The sequence below is a fragment of the Ailuropoda melanoleuca genome, chromosome 6, assembly GCF_002007445.2.
Source record: "Ailuropoda melanoleuca isolate Jingjing chromosome 6, ASM200744v2, whole genome shotgun sequence".
Taxonomy (NCBI): domain Eukaryota; kingdom Metazoa; phylum Chordata; class Mammalia; order Carnivora; family Ursidae; genus Ailuropoda; species Ailuropoda melanoleuca.
Genome location: NC_048223.1, coordinates 44,012,761 through 44,019,259, shown reverse-complemented (window position 1 = coordinate 44,019,259; position 6,499 = coordinate 44,012,761).

The window sequence follows — 6,499 nt, the reverse complement described above, 5'->3', positions numbered from 1 at the left end:
ACATAGGGAATCACGAAGGGTCAGGCCACAGAGCCAGAAGGCCAGAGAGAGAGGATGTGTGGCCACAAGCATTTATTATGGTTTCTGCAGGTAGCATAAGAAAGGAGATATGACTTTATTAGTTGTTGGGGAGGGGGTGTAGACTGTGGATTAATTGGTTTGTATTTGAAAAGTGAACCCCTGGGAGAAGAATGCTTGGGAAGTGGGGGTGGGGAGCAGCCAGGAGGCCTAGACAAGGTAACTAAGGTATATCATGGAATTATTCAGAACAAGGAGTATCCAGTATATGCAAGCAGGACACATGTTAAAGCATCAAGTTTACAGGAGCTATAAACCTGATCAATATACCAGGAACCCCAACTACCCAACTCAGGCCAAAAGAACAAATCCCATAGGCCGTGAGGTTCAATCTTACAGAGCCAAGTGCTTTCTCTTTAAAGCAATATAGGCTGTTCCATCATGCTTGTTTATTGATTCAAGAACAGAAAGTAGTATTAGCAGTAGCAATCACCACATTACAGCCAACAAGAATCTAGAACAATGTGATTGTGGTTGCTACCACTGTGCCGGCCTACACGTTGAGACTGATCTGTCTCTATTCCAAGTAGGGCAGAGGTGGCACCATTTACAATTCCCAGAGTTAGTGATTTAGTCTTTTCTATTTGTATAATCCCCACCGTTGGGAACTTCGCTCTGATTTTTTTGCATAAGCAGTGAGTAGAGTGCCTGAATAATCAAGGAGACCTGATTTTCCAGCTTTCCTCTGAGTTAGAATTTCTAGGCTTGGGGATTTACAGAATGAACGTCTCTGTGTATAGACAAGTATCAGGATGCTGTTCCTAAAGCACATGAAGTGTTAGTCTGAGACAAACAGGACCAGGCATCCTGTCCAAAAAAGGAAACAGTACTTTTTAGTTCCAAAGAGGGCCCACTGTTCATGACATCTGGTTGCATATCTGGATTTCTAGATGTCTTTTCTAGGCGGCAAGTATTTATTTGCCCATCACCCTATGAAGGCTGTTGAATTCAGACTTAGGGTTATTTAGGTTATGATCCATATATTGTAAGGGAGAGAGGGATCCCAGCAAAGTCACAGGTTTATTTAGTTAAGGTCATTTGTCCAGATAGGTTCAAGTGGAAACACCATTGGCTGTAATTCCCTATAGTCTTATTTAATGAGGTCAGAATTGCCAAAGGTTTTCATCATGGGGTCTGTGATGGATGGCATATCCAGCAACAGGTAGGATTGAGGGCTGGACTACTGTTTGGGATAACCTAAGAATGGTACTAGAATGACTTAACATTCTAACAAGAAGGGAAAAACAGAAATAGGTCACTATGGATGGATGACAGCCAAGAATCTATAGAAAATGAGAACGATTATAAGCAAGAAAAAAAAAACAGGAATTTTTTTTTGATGTAAAGTTCCATGATTCATTAGTTGCGTATAACACCCAGTGCACCATGCAATACATGCCCTCCTTACTACCCATCACCAGCCTATCCCATTCCCCCACTCCCCTCCCCTCTGAAGCCCTCAGTTTGTTTCTCAGAGTCCATAGTCTCTCATGCTTCATTCCCCCTTCTGATTGCCCCCCCTTTCTTTATCCCTTTCCTCTCCTACCTATCTTCCTAGTTCTTATGTTCCATAGATGAGAGAAACCATATAATTGTCTTTCTCTGCTTGACTTGTTTCACTTAGCATTATCTCCTCCAGTGCCGTCCATGTTGCAGCAAATGTTGAGAAATAGTTANGTCTTTTCTCTGCTTGACTTGTTTCACTTAGCATTATCTCCTCCAGTGCCGTCCATGTTGCAGCAAATGTTGAGAAATAGTTATTTTTGATAGCTGAGTAATATTCCATTGTATAAATGGACCACATCTTCTTAATCCAGTCATCTGTTGAAGGGTATCTCGGCCCCTTCCACGAAAAAAAAGTTACAGACGTAGTGAAGAGAAGGGCCATATGCACCCCAATGTTCGTAGCAGCATTGTCCACAAAAACAGGAATTAGACAGAGGCCCTGGTCTGATGATTTGGGCAGAAGCCGTCCATTATCTGAGGTTATTACCTGGTTCTAAAGGTCTTGGGTCAGCTGCCGGCTTCCAAAAATCAATTGCTTCTGGAAAATCTCCAAGAATCTTTGGTTTGAGGTTCCCTATCGGAGTAGTTTTCCAATTGTGTAGACTTTTTTTATTGCTTCTTTAGTTGTAAAATGTGAACCCAAGAATGGACTCCCTGGATTTTCTGGCTGAGTACCTGAGAAGGTCTCTTCCAATGAGATTCAAGAACAGTCTTTCTCTGGTATCTCTTCTGGTAGACAGAACCTCGTGGTTGAAGATCACGAAACCCAGTATACCCCCATAGAACAACAGCTCCCAGCAGTGCTCCTCCAGGTAGAAACTCTCATGGAGGAAGAGTGTATAATGGCAAGAACTTCCCTTCTATCAAGGGGTGAGTGAGAATATTAACCCACCTTTGGCATAGCTCAAACTCCCATTTTTTATTAAGTGGCATGCCTATTTGCAGCAGAGAAGCACCCTCTCTACCAGCCCACTGTCTCTAGAAATACAGGTGCTACTAGACCCTGTAGAGCATGTACATCCTCCAAATACTTCCGCCCCTATTCCTATGGTGACCCCTGTGGCCTACAGGGAGGGAGTAGGGGAAATTCTCACTGATGCCTGGTGTATAGATGCCTAGAAACAGGAAGGAACCACAGCCACTAGTAGACTGAACTCAGAGAGGTTTGGTTGGTGACCACTCATGAGCCTTGGCCATCAAACCTTTGTTCTGACAGTTGGGCTGTTCTAAAGTGATTGCCCTTATGGCTTAGACAATAAGAAGCTGAGGAGCAAAAAAACATAATTAAATCTTCATGGGGTCAGGATAGTTGGAAAGACATTTGGGTTCACCTGCAAAAAGCCTAAGGCCATTCTCACTGTTTTCCACATAATTGTTCCTAATGTGCTGATATCCCCTGGCAAATGGAAGCTGATGCCCAGCTCAGGTGTAAGCCCTTGCAACTGATCCATCAGTGGAAATAGCAGGTTGACTGCCCAGGTGGGGTGGCCTACTGACAAGGGTGCTGGGTTGCCATTGAAATACAGTGACTCAGTGAATGCAGTAATAGCACGTCCTATGTGTTTTAAACAATGCTCAAGGACTTTGCCAAGGAAATCTGGGGACATCCACTGGAGTTCCCAAGCAGGAAGGATTGACAAATTGCTCATATTGGGCCCCCTCCCTCCAAGTGAGGATTCTAAATATGTCTTGGTTTGTGTGGACTCTGCATTTGTCCTAAACCAAGCTTTTCCCTGTTCCCAAGCAAACCAGGCTCCACCAATAGGGGATTAGAGAAGCTGAGTACTATGTACAGATATCCTTGTCAAATAGTGAGTGGAGGTCACATATCATAGGTCATGATGTGCAAGACTGGGCAAAAGAACATGACATTGAATGGAGGTCCCATACCCCCTCTAATCCACAATCAGCAGGGTTAGAGGAAAGGAAAAATGGAAGATTAAAGCAGGTGGTTAAATTACTAACAGGTAAAATCACCTTGGCTGGGTGGACTACAGTACTGTCCCAGGCTTTAACACATTTCGGTGGTCAACCAGTAGGGACTGTTGCCCCATACGCCAGACTGGGGACCCCTGCCAAAACACCCAATGCCAGAAGGTATGGAAGTACAAAGAAACAGCCATTGCCCCAACTCTCCCCGTGGGTCAATGTGCTAGGCTGTTGAGAGCCCCAAGCCCCATCACACCTGGGAAAGGAATTATCTACTAGAATTTGGAGTGGGACATCCCACCCAGATGGTAAGGGGAAACTACTCAGTCTCCACAGAAATCCCATCATCCTGCTGCAAACCAGACCTGTTGAAATGCACTATTCTTGGAATGGAACTTGCATCACTGAAAGAGGTGAGACGGTGGGGGTCCTGGTCTGGCATATCCTGCCCCCACTCCATCTCCTCAGACCTGACAGTGCTGCCTTCCCCAGCCAATATGCATGGTATTACAAGCAGGTTAAGTTGCTACAGGCACAACCTCCCTCTCCTCAAAGCCAGAAGGATACATTCTGTTTTCCACTGGTACAGTCATCTGACCACCATGTTTTTCCCCTCCATTGGCCTGGAGAACAGTATAACACAAAGAGAATCTCTTACAAAATTCAGCCAGCAAGCCTTAAAGCAATAAGCTGATAAAGCCTGTCTTAACTGAACACTACAATGTCTCTAATGAGATAAGCCATACTTCAGAATAGAATGGACTTGAACATTATTACTGACTCACAGAGAGGCACCTGTGCCATTATCAACCAAATGTTGTGTGTTCATACCTGATGATTCTGATAATGGGTCATCATTATGAAATCACATCAGGACATAATTGAATACCCTGAGTGATCCGACATCTAGGCTAGGGGACTTAAGAAATCACCCAGAGCCCCATGGTTCAGATTACAGGGTTCTTGGTGGAAAAAAATTGCTACTTATTTTGGGATCATTGTCTAAATCTTTGTTTCCCTTTTACATGTACCTATACTATTGTTGTGGTATATGGTGCAGCTGGGTCGCTGCCAAAGGAGCCACTTCCATGCTCGTGAAACCCTTTGCTGACCACTCCAGGCCCAGTGGGGAAAATGGAGTCATATGAGATTGTAAGGCCACAAGGGGTGGAATGTTGAAGGGAGTCATCAAGAGGCCATGACTGCCAGTTGACCTGAGAGCTGGCCCCACCCCACCCCCCTCTGTCCTTGGAATGTATATTCTGCCATCAATTCCCTTCACATATTTTACACACACCCCCACCCACCTACCCTCTGATAACAATCAGTTTGTTCTCTATAGTTAAGAGTCTATTTTTTTGGTTTGTTTGTTTTGTTTCTTAAATTCTACATACTAGTGGGGGCGCCTGGGTAGCGCAGTCATTAAGCGTCTGCCTTCAGCTCAGGGCGTGATCCTGGCGTTCGGGGATCTAGTCCCACATCAGGCTCCTCTGCTGGGAGCCTGCTTCTTCCTCTCCCACTCCCCTGCTGTGTTCCGTCTCTCGCTGGCTGTCTCTCTGTCAAATAAATAAATAAAATCTTTAAAAAAAAATTCTACATACGAGTGAAATTCTATTTCATTACACACATATATATGTGGAATATATAAATATATGGAATATATATATATATCCATTCACCTATCAGTGGACATTTGGGTTGCTTCCATATCTTGGCTATTATAAATAATGCTGCAGTAAACATAGGGGTGCATGTATCCTTTTGAATTAGTGTTTTTTTAATTCTTTGGGTAAATACCCAGTAGTGGAATTACTAGATCATAGGGTAATTCTATTTTTAATTTGTTGAAGAACTTCCATACTCTTTTCCACAGTGGTTGCACCAGTTTGCATTCCACAATGGGAGCTGTTTAAAGGACACAGCCTTGAGATAGTGATGTGGTGTTGAGGCCATCTGGACAGTATATATAACTAAACCCAGTTAAGATTTTAATATAAGCGTTCAAGATTATGGGAGGCAGGTGCAGGGATCTACTTGTCTTGCTACCACCCAAGACAAGCCCTTTATGTAAGTTCCCTTGCTTATTAGACCAGCCACCTACCATTATGGAGTACCTGCCTCTTTTGTCCACCTCTCCCTGCCCTCTGTGCGAGGGGGTCAATTTCAGATTCCACCGAGGAAGCTCACAAGGTTTCCAGCCAACAAGGGGTTTGTCCAGGTTGCTCATGCACAGTAGATGAAATGGCTTTTTGTAGTTAAGGATACCTGGGGGAGGAGGCTGTTGAGGAGCCTTCCTCAGGTTCCAGAGCCTGTTCATGTTTAGGGTCCCTGAGTGGAGGGTCTCTCATGGGAGACTTAAACATAAAGAGGTATCACAATCTCAGAAAAATTTGTCTCCCATTGTCTGCAATGTCCAGTTAAACTAGAAATCCTCCTAACTGCCATTTTGTGATAGGTCTACGATAAGCTTGGATAGCCTTTTGTCTATCACAGAGTGTTCTTCCCTCTTGAGATAGGTCATGCCCTAAATAATGGACTGTGTCCTGGCAAAACTGTAATTTATCTTTTGGAACTTTATGTCTGTTTTCTGCCATGGCTAGAGCAAGTAAATGGAATCTTTTATAGGCTTCTCTTCTTTTCCTTTCTCTGAACAAAACAGGATATCATCCACATATGGTATCAGAACTAAATTACAAAGAAAATTTAGATACGTTAACATCTTGATTGAGGACCTGAGAGAAGTAGGGAGGGGCTTCAGTGAGTCTCTGGGGCATGGCTGTCAGAGGCACTGTTGTCCTCCCAGCCTCCAGCTTCAAAGCAACTAAAAAAAGCAGAGCAAAGATCCACTTCAGTGAAGCAAGTGGCTTCAGGAGAAACTGATGGCAGGATGGCATTTGGGTTAGGTGTCACAGGAAAGCTTTGTCGATGGCCCTGAGATCTTGAACAAACTGAGATCCTCATCCATTTGGTTTGTTTACTGGTGGAC